The sequence below is a fragment of the Xiphophorus couchianus genome, chromosome 2 (assembly GCF_001444195.1).
Source record: "Xiphophorus couchianus chromosome 2, X_couchianus-1.0, whole genome shotgun sequence".
Classification (NCBI taxonomy): domain Eukaryota; kingdom Metazoa; phylum Chordata; class Actinopteri; order Cyprinodontiformes; family Poeciliidae; genus Xiphophorus; species Xiphophorus couchianus.
The window spans coordinates 26,833,952-26,854,200 of record NC_040229.1 but is presented as its reverse complement, the minus strand read 5'-3'; the positions used below and the strand labels follow the sequence as shown (position 1 = coordinate 26,854,200).

Here is a 20,249-nt window from a genome sequence, read left to right as displayed (position 1 = left end):
TTCTCTCGTGTTTACAAAATATGCAATACAGACATTTTTAATTAACCTGATTGTCTGTGCTAAAGTGTAAAGCAGAAAATACTATTCAGTAGGACAGAAGACAAAAAAGAGTGGGGGCATGCCGTGGTGGCGTAGGGGTTAGCGCGACCCATATATGGAGGCCTTGAGTCCTCGACGCGGCCGTCGCGGGTTAGACTCCCGGACCCGACGACATTTGCCGCATGTCTTCCTCTCCTTCCCTGTTTTCTGTCAGCCTACTGTCATATAAGGGACACTAGAGCCCACAAAAGACCCCCTGGAGGGGTAAAAAAAAAAAAAAAAAAAAAAAAAGAGTGACCTCAGGTATAGCAGCATGTAGAACTGTTTAATCCAAAGTGCGACCTCTAACCTCAGGTGTTGATGCGGGCGAATATTTTTTGAAAAATGATTTAAAGGCACGATTTTTAAAGACAAATTAAAATCTTTAAAATCCTAAAATTTAGGTACAACACAGCTTAGTTTTCTTTTATTAGCCTTTATTTTAGCTTTTATTTTAATTTAATAGTTATTTAAAACTTTCACTAAGTTTTACTAAATTGTTCACAGATGTCCAATGGACTGAGTTTGGCTTATTTTGCAAATAGTAATGGATAAAATTTCAGTCTAAAGACATGTAAAGCTGGTAGGGGAGGGTTTTTGGGGTAGACAAAAATGGACATTTTCAGCTGGAGTTGTTTTCAAATGGCTAAAGCTTTACAAAACCACACTTCAAAAAAATCCAAACAATCCTATTAAGAGAATAATCCTGGCCACTGACATGCATAAGCATTAACGTAACTAAGACGGAGGGGAAGACGAAGGCGTGGTGAGGTTGTGAAGACTTGATGAGAGGCAACAGATGGAAACAAGAGGCTCCGGGGCCGAATCCTGTCAAAATGAATCAAGAATCCCGAGTGAGGTTGGAGGAGTGAAGACCTTCATCTGACGGGGAGTTTTGGAGGGTATATTATGTATTTTCCAGGCAGATGGCATCATTTTAATTGACAAGTAATTGTTATGTTCAGTTGTTAAAAAAAATGCTGTATATATCGAAACAACTTAACAGAAATGTAACCAAAATCAAAGCCATATCCAACACCTTGAAATTGGCCTCTGTCTCTTTAAGAACCTCCTGTCTTTTTGGACACTCCCCCTTCTGCTCGTCTTTGGAACAATGCTTCACTGCGCCGTTTACAATCGTTCTTAGGAACGTTGTAGACTTGCAGTTCTACCAGGTGTTTGCTAATTGTTGCCGCCGCTAGCCAAGGCGGCGCTTTGTATGAGCAATGGCTGAACGGTTGCCACGGGAGATTTAAGGGTTTCTCAAACATGCATGAATAAGTCAGAGCAACACTCTGGGTTGTGTTTTGGTGACAACATGATAGAAAGCTCAAAAAAGTCGACTTTTAATAATAACCACACACTAAAAAATCCTGCCCATATAAAGAGTCTACATATGTCTGGTGAAAAAAGTCCAGTGCATCCATTGTAAGACTGGAGGAATTTCTACCTCCTGTGTTTAGTATTATTGTTGTCTGGGCCTTAATCCAACCTGAGGCAGAGTTCATGTTTGTGAAAGGAGGGAAAGTGAGTGGGGGTGCAAACATTACAGTGATGAAATGTTCAGACCTCTCTCTCCCTGTACCTCCACAAGATGTCTGAGCTTTTACCAACCCTGCTCACAGCCTTACAAGTTCTCAAGGTGGAATGGCACGAACATTTACTACCAGGTGACAACAAGTGCAGCGACCGCCTCTTATGGCGTTTTCGTACCTGCCGGTGTTTTGGTCTGCTTCCTACTTTTGTTTGATGGAGAACCAAAATTTCAACATTTCTTACATTTTCAGCAGCTGTGGTTCACTTTCACACTGTGTAAAACGAGTCAAACCCTTTGAAACACATGTTCACCTCCCGCCTGAGGTGGCGCTGCACCAAGAACCACAGAAGGAAATGACCCGAAAACCTCAGAAGAAGGCATGAGTGTAACTTCCTTCTTCGCAAAATGTAAACAAAAGTGGAGGAGTGTCAAATTTTAGCAGTTGTAGGATTTTTCTTTTTGTCAAGGACAAAACAGTGATTTATTTCTCTTGCTAGCACTACATACACACATTTGTTTTGGTTGTATTTACCTAGAATGCCCTGCGAAATAATCTCCGCTTGGCATCTGCCATCCAGAGTTCCCTTCAACCTGACCCAGACCGAGGTTTGTAGGTGGACCAGAGTTCGCTTTTATTGTCTGCTTCAGAGATCGATTACACGTTCACACCTCCACAAATGAACCGGACATCTTTCTAGGCAAACGAACTGGAGTTTGGTTAAAGTGGAGTAAACAGGGCTGCAGTGAACACACTCTAAGAGAACTGAAGAAGAATGACATGTTTCATTGGGTCAAATTGATCCCCTGGTTAAGTTGTGGTATTGTTACTAAGACCTTTTCCCTCACCTACTGCCGTAGCAAATATTTTGGAGAAAATCCAGCAGATTTGGTGCTCACACCATCTTTCCACCCTGCTATTCGTAGTAGAAGTCTATCTGACTTCTCATTTTCAGTTGGCCACATCAGCACAGCTCCCTTTCACCCTGGAATCCAAGAGGAAATGAGCCTCCAATTAGAGAAAGAGGAAGATGATTTCTAGGTCCTCTTTTTATTATGGCGAAACATGAAACCGTAGGAGACAAAGGGAGAAACGCCGCAGTGTGGTCACTTTCACTTCCACCTCCACCTCAGGCTTCTCAGCTGCAAGCTTTTCTCTGCCATCATTTCACCTCCTTCAGTCTGCTTACACATGCAGAGCAGCCTCTACTTAAACATCTCCACCTTCCTGTGTGTTAAACATTGAAACCTTGGAAACCCGAGAGCCTGAACCGACAGGATGGGATGCAGCATTACCTGAAGGATCTCTGGACATTCTGTCCAAGGACGGAGCAAGAAGAGACGTTTCAGGGACAGTTTCAAATGAAGAGTGGTGATAAACTGCTCTAAGGCCTACATAGCTTTATTGATTCTCCAGTATGGCACGAGGAGCTTAGCAACACTTACAGGTCCAAGCAAGACCAACAGAGGACAATGATCAATACTCTGCACATTACCAACCAACACCCTTCACTCGAAAAGATCTTCTTCATAAAACCCGAATCCAAATACAAAGAAACGGTCACAATGTGATCCTGGAACAAGCTAAATGGGATGAGAAGCATTCATACTCCACACAGACAGACCAGTGATCCTGAAAAGTTATTCCCCAGGACACAGACTGCACCGTCTCCGCTTCAACATGTTCACATTCAAACAACGCGTTTCAATTCACTGGAAGCAAGTTCAAACCGAAAATGTCTTTGTCCGCTTGTGGTGGGGTTCAAATGAAGTTACAACAGAGTTTTTCTTTCTAAAACACAGGCCACCACAAGGAAATTACATCAAACAGAGCAACAGAAGCTATTATCTTGGGGTCTTTTTTGTGTAGAGTATATTGAAATTATGCTAAGGAGAACGCAGCTTGGGAAGCTGAAATACGGAGACGTAGTGCTACATGACATGCTACAGGCTAGCGCTAGGAAAGCAGACAATCCAGAAGCACTAATAATTTTCACTGGTGCTGATTGTCTGTACCCTAGAGCAAAAATTCAAAAGTCTTACTGCTAAGATGCTAACATCTTAGCATCTTGCAAATATTTTAGCATCTTAGTTCTACGATGGAGTCTGATGTAACCTTGGAGAATAAGGAGGGACCACGTAGACAACTTTGATTAGTGTTGTGGATCTTACCTCAGCAAGATTAGTGTTAGCTACGGAAATATATATATATATATATATATACGTATATATTTAAGATTTAAGTTGGTCAATTCAGATTAAAACTTGTTCAAAAAGCCACAAATATCTGGCTGAACTTCCACTGTCTGGTGTTTAGATTTTTTTTTTCCCATTGTCCACACCTATAATTCAGGCTTACTTTTGCATTTTTCTCAGTTTCAGAAATAATTTTTTTTGAATGGCTTCTTTAGATTCACATTTACAATAATCTTTATTATTATTGTCAAAAACGTAGCGCTCCAGACCTCCAAACATCAGCTCTCAACCAATGAAATGTTCATTCAGCAGGAAACAGAAATACTTCAAACACTATTTTTTTTTCCCCCTCCTTCTGATTCCCAACGATTAACTCCAGTCTCTGTGTGTGTTACCATGGCAACAGCCCTGGCTCAGTCATCCTCCTCTGCCCTCCGAGTCCAATCCTGCACAGATTAGATAGGGCCATCAAACAGAAAGAGCTGAATCCTGCGAGGATTAGATCTCGGAAACAGAAACTGTGACAAACTCGCAGCTCAGCATCCAGACTGAAGTCGATCTTCCAAACGACAAAACCCAAGTTTACTTTTGTTTTCTTCGTTCTTTTTTCTCCCCATAAAAGCTGCCTGATGACCATTTTCTCCTAATTTTTTTTTTTTTTTTTTTGGAAAAAAGGTTTTAACATTACTCTGCGGTCTCTCTGTATGCTGCCCTTTTCAGAACAACAAGCCATTGCGACCAGCAGCTATTCCTCATCAGGGTATTTTATATATTTATAGATGCATGATGACATTTTAAAGATCAGTAGAAGTCTGCACCAGTGCCATGCCAACGCGCAGGCCCTGAGGGAGGACATGAGCGCCGTTCCAGTGTGTGTGTAGAGATATCAATGACACTGGATTAGGTACACTTCATTTAGTACCACGAATGCCTCCGCTAGACCAAACGCATCAAGAGGATGAGCCTGAGGGCCACGCGCCGAGAAACAAAGACGCGGACGCCGTCGTGTTGTTTCGGTTTTTACAAAACCTGAGTAAATCTGTTGTGTTGCTATTAATAAATCACGCTTGCAGGCAATCACGCTTGTGAAATTAAGAGGAAGTCCGTTTGACCGTGTGCAGCAGAAAAGAGGAGGAAAAAGCGTTGCATTCGGTGCGAGGAGACGCGGCACGAGGACATTTCTCAACGAGGCGAAGTCGGCGGAGTGTTCGCTTATCTGAGTGGGTTTATTTTCTGCACCAACCCTCTCTAAAGTAGAGTAACAGAGACATTGAGCTCTTTAAACTTCCTTGTAAGCTTCACCACAACGTTTGACCGCATTCAACACACACACACACACACACACACACCTCCACACACACACACACACACTCGATTCAGGTAAATATAAATCAGAGTGCGTCATCCTTTGCAGTAGAGAGCGCCGTAAAGACAACAAACCTTCAAATCTGCTGCAGACCATAAAGATCAGTTCAAACTGCGCATAAAGTTTTAAATATTAAACATAATCAACACAAGCTAACGCACAACCTCACACATCTCAGAGGCATTAGACAAAAAAACCCTGCAAGAGGTCAGCTTCACTTAGTTTCATAAAGGAATCCACCGAACAACACTTCATAACCCAACAGGTTTTTCGGATTTTGTCCCATTAGAGCGACAATTTCCAGTAATTATGATTCTGTGTGACAGAACAACATAAAGTTGTGTTGAATTGTGGAATGGAAGTGCAATGAAGCATAATCTAACATTTCTATAAACTGAATCTGATGTAATACCACAATAACAGCTGCAAGTCTGACTCTTCCCCTTAAAGTCAGTTTGGACAGCGAGCGACTCAACCTCAATTTCCATGTCCTCCCACAGAACACCCAGTCAGATTCAGGTCTGTACTTTGACTGGACCATTCCCCACATGTGCGTATGCTTCCACCTAACCCTTTCAACCGCAGTTCTGTTTGTCAAAAATGATTAGCCAGCTTGGAGGTAAAACTTCACCCCACTCAAATCTCAAATCTTTTGCAGCCAGCATGTTGTTTTTCTCTGGCTCATTATCATATTGCATGACCAGCTTCCCTGGCCCCAATGAAGAGAAGCATCTTAATGCGTGTTTCCCTGTGGGGACAGATAGTGTGTTCAGGGTGGTGTCCTCTGCTATAAAGGTCAGATTTGGTGGAGAGCTTGACTGATTGCTGTTTGCTCAACAGAACCTCCAGCGTTGCCGTGGGCAACACAGATTTCTTTACCTCTTTTATTTTATATTAATTTACTAATTGGATAACATGTGAAGGCAACTGGTTGTGCTGGATTTTATTTTCAGGTTTCAGATCAACGGGGGCTGAATATGTATGTGAGCTTTTGTATGTAAATACATTTTAATATGAAGGAGTATGGATGAATGATTTTACCAGGCACTGTGTATTTTGATTAAATGGCTTTTTCAGGCATCATGGCTGGAGGGCCGTCTCCATCCGTCTAATTACCATCGAGTCAGATTAAACAGTTTATGCCTTCATCAAACCTAAAAACACCAAACATCAGGAAAACAAAAGGGCCATCTAATCACAAACACACACACAGTCCACCATGCGATCAGACAGACCCAGTCTCCCCTCCCCCTCCGTTTCAGTTTGACTGCCCCCTGAGTTACCCCCCCTCCATCCAGCCACTAAATCCACTTACAAACCACTGTGCCACTGGCTGATTGTTTTCTCTCCGGCAGCAGATGCTGTGCCTCCTTTCTCCGTCCCCAGGACCTAATCAGCTGTCAGCAGGCGAGCGGAGGGGACCAAAGAGGTCACGAAATGTAAATTTTTTTTGTCTTCCCCTTCTCCGATGAACACGTTCAAGCTTTCAGATGCATCGGCGTAAAAGCCTGGGAAGGAGAAGAGTTCACAGAGACGCGTTTTGGTTTTTGGCTGCGTTGCCTCATGCTTTCTCAAAAGGAAAACGCCGCACACAGACAGGAAGTCACTCACAGGCCCCATCTACATCAGCTACACACGGTGGTTTTACGCCGCAGAATTAGCAGTTAAGAAGACAGGACTGGAGTTAGCTTCAAATGATACGACAACACACACACACAAAAAAAGACCTTTAAGGCTCGGACGGTGAAACAGGTTATATCTATCACGGTATTATGCAGGTAAAGCCGCTAACATTTTCATTCATTCATGATATGCCAGAGAAAACACCACAAAATGCTAGGCATGCCAGGGAAAGCCTAGCGTGCCCCGTCTCACCTCCGTCTTCAATTCTGGCGTAAAAGATAAACCTAGCTTAAGAAGCTAATTTGAGATGCTGGGGAAATAAAACATTTCAATGCATTGTTTTGAACACTGTCCTATTACCAAGAATCTACTTTCTATATTTTATCAACAGTGAAAAATCAGGGGATTGATGACGAGAGGGTAACATACAGGCGAAAACAGTCACAGCACCACCGCAAAGCTAAAGCTAGCTATCCAGATTAAAAGTACCAGCAGCCTAACAGCTACCAGTGTTTCTCCATTTTCAAGAAATGCCACTGGTGGCTGGTGAGCTGACAGAACAAGGCGCTGATTCTTCCCCCTGGCTAACAGGCCACAGAAACACAGGAGAGAGTCAGGGAGAAACAGGAAGGCACTAAGGAAGACGAAGCCTGGTTGACGAGATCTTAGGTGGTAAATTTTGAGATTATTATTAATGTTGTTAAAATCTCATGGACCAGTAATACCAATTATATCTTAGATAAATTATATTTAAAAATTAAAACAACCACTTTAAGCTTTTAATATTTGTACCGTCACAGTTTAATATACGTTTAATTTAAGACCGTACTTCTCTCCCGCTTTGTCCACCATTGTTACAAGAAAAAAAAAAATCTCCATTTCGACTCAATTAATCTAGGGATGTTTTGGAGAATACATCAGATTTGTCCTTTAAATCCATGGAAAACATAAATGCATTTGCAGACGTTTTTGAATTTTCAACAGCCTGTATCGCATCGGCTGTTGCGATGCAGTCGATGTCACAATCGGTCTTCGGAGGATGCGGCCCTCGCATTTAGACATACTCACAGTAAGACTCGAACACGAGAATGAGCAAGACGTAACGTCAAAACAAGTGATTTATCTTAAATGCTAAAAGGGACGAGACATGACGCAGAGTGTCAGCTCCTCTTGATGTGTGAATGTAGGTGTCATGACTCAAACCCCTTCATTAACACCCATGATGCCACAGCAGGCCAGCTTTCACACTCTGCTCCAACTAAATAGAAACCCACATGTCTACAACACACACACTGTACTTCCGCCATCACACATCTACCCTCCACCCACTTTGTACACAAATACACATCCACACCGTCTCTCCAGTGGGACTCTGGTTTCGCCGTAACAACAGCCAGTCACAACGGAGCTACTACGCATCCACGAGCCAATCGCTCGCCTGCCGTCGTCCGTCCCCGGCCAATGAGGTGGTGCTCCGCCGGCGGCTCGTTTTCCACGAGCAGCTTTCTTTATTGTTCTGGATGAGTCTGTAGTGGAGCTGCTCATTATGCCGCGGAGCGTCTGCTGCCTGAGAGCTTTTCATTACAGCCACAGCTGTAAAGTGGACTCCCTGACGGATGGACTCCACGTCCCACCATCCATCTTCACCTGCCTCCGTCTTCAAGAGACGCCAAACAGATTCAATTACAGCACTAATAAAGTCTTACATTTACAATCAGTCTGCTGAGCTGGCATGGATACGTTGCAAATGACGGTAAAATTACAAAAGAAAACAGCAAGTAGTCAAATCTGACAAACTATAATCAACCATGCAAAAAGACAAAGTCACTACGTGACATTTTCAGCTCTACTGACTTGTATTTAGGTTAAAAAGCGGCAAGAAAATGTGGTTCTTTCAGTAGATTTGTCGCTCCCTGCCAGCAGTCATTTACATATGAAGCAGAAAGAAAAAAAGAAACAACCATGACCCAGATGAAGATGCCACATTTCCTCAGGACAATGTGAAGACATCTCGCTAAAGCAACGGCACACACCTGAGCAGCGGCCCTTGCTTTTAAAGAATCACAGCGACTGCGATGCCAACGATCTGAGACGAAGTCAGAAATGCCTCTTACCTGACGCCGTCTGCAGGCTCATAAACACCGGAGCGTCTCTGCGAGGCTCATCGGCAGAGACCCTTATTGTCGCCAACTAGCAGCTTTTACTTACTGGGAGCAAGTAAGTGAGTGAGTGAGTCTGCCTCCTAGCAACCGCTGCCTGACAGGGAAGGTTGACGAGGTTACGTTGTCACAGAGACCACGAGTCTACACGAGAGCATGGTCTGCAGCTGAGTGAGGAAGAGGAGGATAAGTGGCCAAGATCTGCACATCCTCCCCCCACCTGATGACAGCTAAATGATTTATATTAAACATACAAATATCACTTAAAAAAAGAACAAAACACGTGAAATGGACGGTGGTGAATGTTCTTCCTGCTGTTCTTTGTTTTTACGAGCCCAACGGGATAGAGGTGATATAATTAAATATGTAATTTAGGCAGGAAAGCCTCTTGCTAAGCTCACCTATTATCTTCCAAATTACATTAAAAGACCAAAAAAAACATTAAAGAGGCTCCGGAGAAAGCAACTATAGTAAAAAAAAAGAAAGACAAAAAGATGGCTAGTCCACTTGCGTCCAATTCTAGTACCAAGACACTGCTAATCCACATTTAGACAAAAACTTTCAGTAAACATAATTTCTTTTATTTGGACCCCGATCAGTGACATCACATGAGATTGGAAGACGGACCTCGAGCTTGACCCAGGTCAGACATCTTCAGGCTGCCCATCCAGAGCAGTAGTCTTCAGACGGAGTCTGAAGGTAGTCTGCTTTCTTTCCATCTCCCCTGCATTGACGCCTCAACTTTTGAACATCCAAGGTCAGAAAAACTAATGCTAGTGCCAGATATCCAAGTGACCAATGAATACTTAAAACTGTGATGTCTTTTGACCTGATGCTGACCTCCAAGGTCTACCCTTTACTCTACATCCAGCCACTGCGGGCGAGGGAATGTCCTGAGAGGTCTATTGTCCGATCTACACGTCATGTGACTCTGAGCTTCAGAATCGCCAAGCTCTACCTGCTATATTCGTATTGTGGTGTCCCAGTTTAGAGTTACGCCCAAAAGTAGGACAGACTGCAGGACAGAGCAACTTTCAGACAACCTTGGCAGAATGACAAAGCTTTAATAGTCGCCGGGGAGAGAGAGAGAGAGCCGGGAGAGGCAGTGAGGCAAGAAAATGTGACTGAAATGTAATCTGGGACAGAAAAGCTTCAAAAGTATCAATAAAATTTTATTTGAAGACAATGTTTTGCCAATATTCCAAAGACAATAAAATTACCAAGGGCCTTAAATTTTTCCGAATCAACAGATTAGTCACCTGGCAAACCTTTAAAGATTTGATCCTTGACTGGTATTTATGACCAGGCATGCTGACAGATATCAGACATCGTTCCAAATATCCAGTGACTGGAGCAAAGCTTTCTAAAACATCCTAAAGGTTAAGATGGACGACTGGATTTAGTCTGTCGCTTGATCAAGCTAAACGTGCCACACCCAAGTCCTCTGGTTGCAGATTGCTTTGTTCTGGCCCTGGCCGCTACCGTCTCACACAAACACACACACACACACCCACACAGCATACTGCATCAGAGCGGTGGCAGACTGCAGGTCACATGCTTGCCTTGCCTGACTGTCGCACTGTGAAAGTATTCAAATTCCTCTCGGATGCTGCCAGCGCTCTTCAGCAGGACGTCATTTGGCCGAGACTCGACCGTTGCGGGCCTGCGGCCTCGGTCGATGTTTTTAAACCAGCTGAGCACTGAAATAGGAGACAAGCGCTTATTAAAAGAGCGTTTTCGCTCTAAGAGGAGGGACACTAGGGTGAAACAACAGTTCTTTGGTTGGAGAAGATCTTAGAGCCCGGCTGATTCCGGCTGGTGGACGGAATCGAGTTTCAGCTTTACCGACCCTCACCAGTTCCTGGTGCTAAACCCAAAAATCTGACTTTTTTTCCTGGTAGTATGCACCGCCAGGTTGTCCAAGGAAGATGACTTAAATTTAGCTATTTTCAGCACCAGTGAGATGCCTGGTGAGGAAGTTAACCCTCCTGGAGTTTGCAGTTTTAAGAGACGGGGTAATTTGGACCCAACAAGCTTTTTACTCGCAGTCTGGCGAGTAAAAAACAAAAACTGAACTTTAGCAGATAACAGAAAGGATAAAGCAAAGTTATGCTATTTTACCCTGATGAAAATCCAATCTGTCTGTCATAGAACATGCTGAATTTGTATATATTGACACCCTTTAAAATCTCAAACTTATACTAAGAATTTATCTCCAAATATTAAAAAGCACACAAAGAATGTTGCAAAGAATTAGCCATGCTAGTTGCTAATGTAAGTTGCTAAGGCATTAATCATTCTCTCTTAAAAATAGTAGTAAAACCTTATTTGACAATCAATTTTTCTCTAACACACAGTGTGACGTCGATCAAGCTCTTACTATAAAAAGATACTGAGGGCTTGCAGACGGCAGAGGACCTAGAGTGTTTCTTACAGCTGGTTTCCCCTCGCAGGCAGTTCTCACTGAGAGAAGCGTGGTTGGCTTCAGGGTAGAGCGGGCCAGCTGAGCTAGATCTGTCGATCCGAGCAACAACTCCATCAATCTGCCGCCAACATAGTGAGACAAACAATGCAAGCATCAGCAGACCGAGGGCTAACTTGCACCACCCGAACCAACTCAGCAGTGTTCTGGGGAAGTTCAGAACCCTTTGGACGGCCTTCTAAACCGGCCACCATGTGCTACAACTGACTGCAGGATCATCACATACTGAGAAGTTGGACTGTTTGCACAACATATCCTCTCAACAACCTGCAGTTGTTTTCTGTTGCCTCCTCAAACCAACATCCAGCTGCGACGGATCGTCATGGTTTGGCCGCTGGTTCCGTTCAGCTGTCAAGGTCTAATGAAGAGAAATTTTCGGTAAAAATTCACGTTGAGCAGATAAATAAAATACTTTAAATGCCTTCTAACTTGATCACTTCCCAGAAAGCCTCTTTCGCTCCACTTTAGTCAGTAGCCTGCAGAGTGAAGTCAGCTGTAACCCAGTGAGGTTTTTAGGGATTCTGGGTGATGATCAAAGGCACTTTAGCGGGACAAATGACTGCTCACTTGAGATGGGGGTCATGTGGATCATGTGGATGGGATCTTTCTTTTCAAAACCACCCAGAAGTGGACGAGTAGAGGGAGACAAATGGGGAAAAGAGCGAGGGGGAACTCCAGTGGGACACAATAAGGGTCTTTTTGTGTCTTTTGACCATCGTCACAATCACTTATCGTAAATCCTGCCGTTAATCGTCGGTGAAAAGCTGTGCGACGAGTCAAGTAGAATATCCCATCAAATCATCGTGAAATAAAAAGTTTTGACCAAACTCGTCACGATTATTTGGCACAGGAAAGCGAGCCAGAAGCCATAGTTATGACTCAAACCGCCTGCCGTCTCAGTTCGCAGAGCAAAACTCTACTTTGACCGACAGCAGTTTAGCTTTGCATGGCCTAGATAATCGACCTTTGTTGCAAGGTTGATTATCTGGGTGTCATGTTGAATGAATGAATTTTCAACATATTTTCCCAAAAAAATAAAAATGGGTTTATACTCTGAATAAGGCATTTTGCCCAGGAGTCACAGTGACGTCAACACCCAGTTTCATCTGTTCTGATGCATATCAGGTTATTGCGGTCCATGAAGAGTTCAGTTCGTCTCAGGACTTGTTCTCTCCAGAGCCGAGCACCATCAACCTGTTTTACTGCCCAACACTTACTTTCTTTTCGTATTATCGACTTGGAAGTCAGAAATATCTGCCGGGTATGAATAATATGCAGGATCAAATGAAATAAATGCAGACTGTTCACCGTCATGTCAAAGACTCTAAAACAGAAGCGACATCACTTCCAAATTCTGTACAAGCTATTTTGATGTATTCAACAGATTTTTGTTTTCAAAATGTGCTAAATGAGTCACCAGTGTTGTGTTGTAGGTTTTTACAGCCACAATAGTCATCCCGGTTAGGAAGTAAATAGCATGCGCTTCCTGTTAGTGAAAAAGAAATGATTAAATGTGCAAAAAGTAGGAACTTGATGAAGTGTCTGCATACCATGCTGCAGTTAGAGCAGTAACTCCTGGCATGTCAGGCCAGGAAAGGACTGCTGCTGTTGCTTAGTTAAACGGGCTGACAGAAATGGGAGCCTTTGAAGTTTCTCAGTTTCGTGGACATTTTGTCAGGCGTCTGGCAGCAGAAATTTCTCATTTGCTACTCCATAGTAAATACATAAATTAACCAGGCTTCCTGTTGCCTGTCTTCTGTTTTCCAGGAAACCAACTGATGTAGTCAAAGTCTGTCAACCTCTTTCTCCCATAAAAGTATAATACTTCTAATTTATCGATAAAAATTTGTTGCTGGCCATAACAGGAACACTATTATGATCAGTTATCAATACTGGTCCAAATTTTCCATACGAGTGCGTCCTCTGCGAAAAAGGAAAAACATGGAACAGCACAATTTTCCCACCATTTTCTATCAGCTTTAGCTGCAGTGCCTGGAGACGATTCAACAAATGATAATAGTGACCTGCAGACAGTAGATGAGTGCTACATTTACATTAGCATTGCCTCAAACCAGCACTCTAAAACAAAAACATTAAAAAACAGAGCAATTTCTTACTGGAACATGTCTTCTGTAAGTACATCAATTGCTGGTTAACCTTAAATCTCAGAAAAACCTTAAATCTATAGATAGATAGACTTTGAGTATCTTATACTCAAAGTATAAGATACTTTGAGATTATCATCGTTTGTTTTAATCTATCTTTGAAATTGCTGAAATTTTGTGTCTTATTTTTGTTTGTGGCGATAGGAATTTCATTTTGTTGTTTTTGTGATGTTTGTAACGGTGCGATTTCACGGGAAGAATAGTCTCTGCTTTGGTAGAGACTAATGGGGATCCTTAAACAAATGGTGCTTGAAATGTGATATGAAACTACATACAGCATCCAAGTCGGGAGACTGATCTCCAGCTGCCTGCCCCGTTGCAAGAAACACCGTCGACGGCTTCGACTCCAAGCTCACCAATAAAGCAAGGTCTGTTCAATTTGCATGACAGAAACGGTGCCTAAGGCAAACGCAGCCATAGCACGAGGTTAAACGGGGACACCAAAGACAGACAATAGGTCCAGAAATTCAGAGAGAACATCCCCTCACCACCAGCTTCGAACAGCTAACAGAATACACGGCAGAGAGCGCCACGAAACGAATCTCGTTGGAATCAAAAGCCCGAAATAGTCTGGGTCCGTCACACACGCTAAACTGAGGAAACACTTTTGTCGAAGGTGTGAAAAGCATAAAGGATTTTAGGATCAATGCACAGCAGTGAAAGAGCAACGAAAAAACATCTGTCTTGTTTTTTGTCTTCTGTGTTTCTGATGTGAACTTCAAAAATGAACAATATTTCCAAGACCCGATGTCAGATTTAGATCAGCACGACGGGAGCAAAACCAACAGAAATGTCATTTCTGAGGGACTGTGAATGCAACACACTAAATTCTGCCTCTTAATTGGTCACTTTCAAGTCTCTTTTAGGTGTTACGACTGGACCCAAAACTGGCCTTGTAACTAGAAAGGCCCACACAGAAGGCAGCTGAGTTTTACATCAAGATTTCTGCTTGGAGTCTCTAACCAGATGTTTGCAATAGCACTACAGTAGATCATACACACAAATCTTTTCCACAGCTGTACCTACCTGTACTCAAAGTAAAAAAAACAAAACAAAAAAAAAGCCGACTTTTCAGTTTGGAAAATTTTGGCCTTTTATCATTTCGTATGGTAAAAAAACCAATAAAAAACCAAGTGTTTCTAGGTAACCTTATAAAAGTACTTTGCCATATGTGACTGAGGCCTTTAAGTGCTTAAGTGAATTTGTAAGAAATTACTTTAAGTCTTTCTATAAAATTAATTTTAAAGGTCAACAGGACTGAAGGTGAAAAACAGCAGATGTGATACTAACTCACACTCAAGACCAGACACTTAGTTTCGATAAAATTCATAAAAACTTAAAATACTAAAGAATCTTTTAAAAACACCTTGCTCAGAAATTTTTGTCTCAACATCAACACATCATCAAACCTCAGCTTGGTCTTTTTTTTTGAGTGGCAAAATGACAATGATAGCAGGGGGTCAAAAGTTATCAATAACGGGTAGCACACCCCCTGAAATACATTAAAAACTACAGATCACCACTGCAAATTGCGAAACTTACACTTTATTTTTCTTTTTATATATATTTTTTAATCTAGCACATGCTAGAAAACATGTGAGGCGTTGACAGTAATTTATCCAAAATCGGAAATTCAACAAAAAAGAAAGCTTAGGGTTTGGCAAAACTAAACCCAGACCCAAAACAACATTTTGATCCTTTAGGGAAAAATATATCTGACAGTTCTGACATTCCTCAGACAAACGTCAGCGATAACAATGGACTGCGCTCACCTCGTCCCAGTCTTCCCGTCTGTGGCGGGACAAAGATGGATGCTATTTAAGATCTCCCAAACACCGACTCCACCGCTATTGTTGAAGGCTCTATAAATACACCTGCTCAGAAAGCACATCGCCACACTGACGTGGCATGCGACGCACCGTCCTCACGGCGGCGGCGGCGTCTTACACGAAGACGTGGTTGTGCTAGCAGCAGCAAGTTGAAGCGACAGCCGGAGTGGACGTGACGGCAAGGACACAAGAAGCCAACTAGTCAATTGCAACCAAACGTTTCCTCAAGGTGGTGCCGAGATGTGAAAGGAAACTCGATTCAAATTCTGTCCAGGATTTTGGACTGGGGGCGTTGCCTCAAACGTCACTGAGACAGAAAAAGGTGTTTCTTATCTTGACCACTTCCTTGAATCAAAATACTTTGTAGCAAGAGAGCAAATGTTAAGACACAGGCAATAGCAGTGATCAAGATGCCGGTGTCAAAGTCAAGAGACCCGGCTAAGAGTTATCAAGCTGTGTGTCCCTCGGCCAATCAGGTTTGAAGAGACAGTACTAAAAGATCATAGCATTAGACATAAAGAATCTCCCATTGAATCACATTACAAACCAGCTGAAGATCATCTGACTTTTGTGATTTGTTCTCCATCCTGCAGGGAGTATGCAGGGGTACACAGTGGTTCTAAAAGGATGGACATGGTCAACAACAATACTCGGGCAGGCTGCTGTCGACGTCTGCTGAGAAAACTCCTGGTTTGAGACACAAAACCGGATAACGTTTCTCTCATACGCTGGTGTCCGATTTTGGCTCACCTGTCCAAACTGTAGCTTCTGTTTTCTTGTCCTTACAACTCACCAGTCTGGCAACTGGGATGTGCTGAAGGCCCGACATGTATGCATGCACACAGACGATGCTCTGAATGTCTTTCTTCTAACAGCTGTTGGTTTTCTAACATCTCACACCAAACTAGGCATTCTCTCCTTACATGAAAAAGGGGATCTTTGCCCACCTGAATGCTGCTCACAAGATATTTTCCCCAAGAAAAGGCTGTGCATGATGAAAACCTCCTTTTCGTTTTGCTCAACTCTGATTGTGATGATCACCGTAGCATAAACACCGCCTGTGTCTGGACTCAGTTGTCAAACAGTCACAGTGGGTGCAGCTCCTCTGTCAGGTCTAAAACCGAGCATCTCTGAGCTGAGTTTGAGCTTCTCCCCCCTGCTCGTGAGTGCACTCGCTGGGGCAGCTGGAGCCGTCACAGAAATGTTTCCAGCTCCGCTCTCAAGGGCTTTGCCACTTACACAATAACCTGAATAAAATGTTAATGTCAGCAAGTTGGCGTCGCGGTACGGGCATTCTCCAGTGATCAAGAATGAGACGGACAACTTGAGCGCCAGATTACGGAGGTGCCGAGAACAAGTCTCAGAATTTGAAAGGCAAAGAACATGTGAGGGCTTTGTCTCCTTGCGGACCGCCACAGGGCTGAAGGGACTCATGGACAGGGAGTTGGTCGCCTGGTATGAGGTCATGTAAACCTGCTTTGACAAGATGGTTTTTAAAAATAAAAAAAGAAGAAGAAAAAAATCAGAATTTGAGCTCTAAACGAAGCCTAGCTTACAAAGTCCCATTAGCTGTGGTTGCCTTGCAGATATAAACTCTACAAAATGCATAGATTAGATTAAGCCTAACCCGACTGCTGCATCTCTACTGTAGATTTATGAAGATGTTTGCATCCACCCACATCAGGCACAGCATTATGACCACCTGCCTTAACAGTGTACTGTTCCCTCTTTTGCTGCCACTGCAGCTCTGACCCATTGAGGCATGAACTCCACTAGACCCCTGAGGGCGTCATGTGGCATCTGGCACCAAGATGTCAGAGGCAGATCCGATAAGCCTTGCAGGTTGTAAGGTGGGGCTTCTACGGATCGGACTTGTTTGTCCAGCACATCCCACAGACGCTCGACTGGATTGAATACCTCAAACTTGTTTTCTGATAGCATTTTCTCAACCAGCATTGACTTATTGAGGTTGCTTGTCTCTTGGATCAGACTGGAGGGACCTGGGGGGTCGGCCTTCGTTCCTTTCGTGCATCAACAAACCTCGGCAGCTGGTGACCTTGTTGCTGACAGATACTGACCGCTGCAGACTAGGAACTCCCTGGGAGAGCTGCAGTTTTGGAAACGGACTCTGGTATAACCCGTCAAAATCGGGCCAAACGATCACTTGCGGCTAACAAATCCTGAACGTAGCTGACATTCACTCAGGTTTGTAAAGAGTTCTCTGTTGTCAGCTTGTTTGCTGGCTCTGTTCGAGCTAATTCATCGTTTGGCTGATGAAGGCAGCTGAAAACGAAGCCGTAGCAGTTTTGCTAGGGACTTGTTTTCTGGCAGCTGTCATCAGCAGCTCTACAGAGTCTGCTCAGCCTCTTCCACATCAGTGTATCAGCTCTGCTTTAAAAGAGGCGCATCTGAACGTCCTTGTGTCCAGCTATAAAAAGCAGCCAGGCCCCATCAGTCAGCAGCGGGCTGATGGAAGCAGCAGCCTAGAAGTCTGACACATACACACACACACACACACACACACACACACACACACACACACACACGCATACACACACACACACACAGTGAAAGGAGGGGGCCAGGGGGGGGGGTCCCAGGCAGCTCTCAGCCCTGCAAAGAGGGAAGTAAGCGGCACAAAAACAAAGCTCTGCAGCCTTTACGTCGCCAGCAGCGCACATAATCATTCAGATCTCACTGCGACAATAAAGCCAGCAGGGCTGGCCCTGAATGGATCGAGCTCTACAGGATGTCACCATCACAGATCTATGGCAGCTCACAGCTGCTGCACTGTATCGGACTCCAACACACACACTGCAACATCTGTGACTTACGCATTATGTAAGAAGAAAGCGTGACATTTTGTCTGTTAGGTGGCGGGGGACGCAGCGAGCCCTGAAGCTCACCACTTCAGCCTCCCGCTGGGTCTCAAAGGAGAGCGGGAGGCTGCAGCCGATGGACCGACTGACAGAGTGACAGCAGGCGGACCGCGGGACGTTTTCACATTCCGTCTCACTGACAGCACACACGCACACACCGCGAAGCTACGTGGAAGCGAAGCCTTACCTCCTTCAGTCCGCGTCTCCCTAAACCTTCCTCTTTTCTGACGAGGAAGAGCAGGCGAGTCGCGAGCCTCCTGACCGACAGCTCGGGCTGCTTTCACTGCGGCGGAGGGAAGACAAAAAAAAATACAGGCTATCCTGCGGCACTATCCGCACCACGTCGTCTCTCCGGCGGCTCAGAGCTCCAGGTCTGCTGCGGATATCATCCAGCTTCTGTTTTCGTCCGCTCGGTGTGTTGTAGTCCTGGTTGTGTCCTCCTTCTCCTCCTCCTGCTGCTGCTCTCTGCTCCCTCTCTCCTTTTTTTCCTTCTTCTTTCACGTCCACGATAGCTGCTAGTACAGTCGATGCTCTCGCGACGCGCGTCTACGCACAGCGCAGGGTGGGAGCTTTATGGCAGCAATACGTGTGGGTGGGTTTGATTGGGGAGGACCCTCCGGGTGGAATACGTGTAATTGTTTTCAAGTGGAGAATTCACTCTGGACCACGAATGATTTTCTTCTGCTCAGATTAAACATGTTGGATCTGATGGCACCCCGAGTCGCACACACACAAACACGCACACACACACACACACACACACACACACCACATGACTGACATGGGTGAGGGGTGTGGCCAGTGACCCAACACACACACACACACACCCACCCACTCCCTGCTTGCAGGGCTACAGCGAACGATTATTTTAGCAACGACTATTCTATCGATTACGCTGACGATTAATTGAGTAATTGAACAAAGCAAAAAATCGCAGATTCATTTCACCACCTGTGTTTATTTTGTACAATATTAAATATTATATATATATATATATATATATATATATATATATATATATATAAACACAAGCAAACAAATTATTTAATTCCTCTTTAAATAAGAAAATAAACATTTTATCGCCTAGAACGCAATAACGTAGGGTTTCTTTCTTGAACGCTCAATCATCTGTAGCAAAGGATGCATCTGCAGCTAAAATATAATTCCAAAGTCAACAAATAGAAAGCTCAGCTCTTTCTGCTTGATTCAACTTCAATGCAGCATAGAGCTGATCTGTTGATTATTATTTGGATTACCGATTAATAACAGGATAGCAAAAGATGCCTAATAGGCATTATTATTATTATTATTATTATTATTTTACAAATGATTTGTTCTTTACGGAATTTGAACCAAGTGAGCCTAAAACTGGGAGTTCTGGGTAAAACATTTTTAGAGAAAAAGAAGTTGTTTTTTATTTTATTTATCTTAATTGGAAAAATTTTAGAGTTTTGGCATAAAACCTTGATAGTTAGCAACTTGTAGCAATTCAATTACTTGACACTATGACAGGGTTTGTTCTCCTTGCTTAAGACTGGGCTTACAGCCACAGAAAAGCATAATTTTTTATATAGTTGACACGGGTTAAAAGCATGACAAGTAGACATTAGATGCAGTCATTACAGCCTGGAACGTAACAGCAAAGATCATTTAATTGAGTACATTTGCTAAATTATCTTAAACTTTAGTAGCAATTTGAAGTTAAATTTTAGATAATCTCTAAATATTTGTAAAGAGACTCTCAGAAACTGTCAAAACTTCTCAAAACTAGGCTAATTATTAAATTGGCTGGAAGTTTGTAACTCTACATGCTGTTGTGATCTCAGGGGCTCTTTGCCGCCCCCTGCCGGCCTGATGAGTCAAAGCTGGGTCTCAGTTTACCTTTGCTTCTGATTCCGGCCACATTATAAGTTTAAATGCCCTAAACATGGCCTTTTT

The 20,249-nt window shown here is 43.5% G+C and overlaps 1 protein-coding gene across 16 annotated transcripts in view; it reads right to left on the bottom strand.

Annotated features, from left to right (window-relative positions):
• Positions 1 to 19,037, bottom strand: part of LOC114154305 (unconventional myosin-IXa-like) — a 144,472-nt gene extending 125,435 nt beyond the window's left edge. For 9 of the 16 annotated variants that reach the window (XM_028033283.1, XM_028033340.1, XM_028033326.1 and 6 more), the window contains exon 1: positions 18,499 to 19,037. The gene's annotated coding sequence lies outside the window, so the exon portion shown is untranslated. Of the gene's footprint in view, positions 1 to 2,784; positions 2,800 to 18,498 lie in introns of those variants that run through there. The other 7 variants (XM_028033368.1, XM_028033378.1, XM_028033386.1 and 4 more) reach the window with 2 other exon arrangements.
• Between the last annotated feature and the right edge of the window lie 1,212 nt (positions 19,038 to 20,249).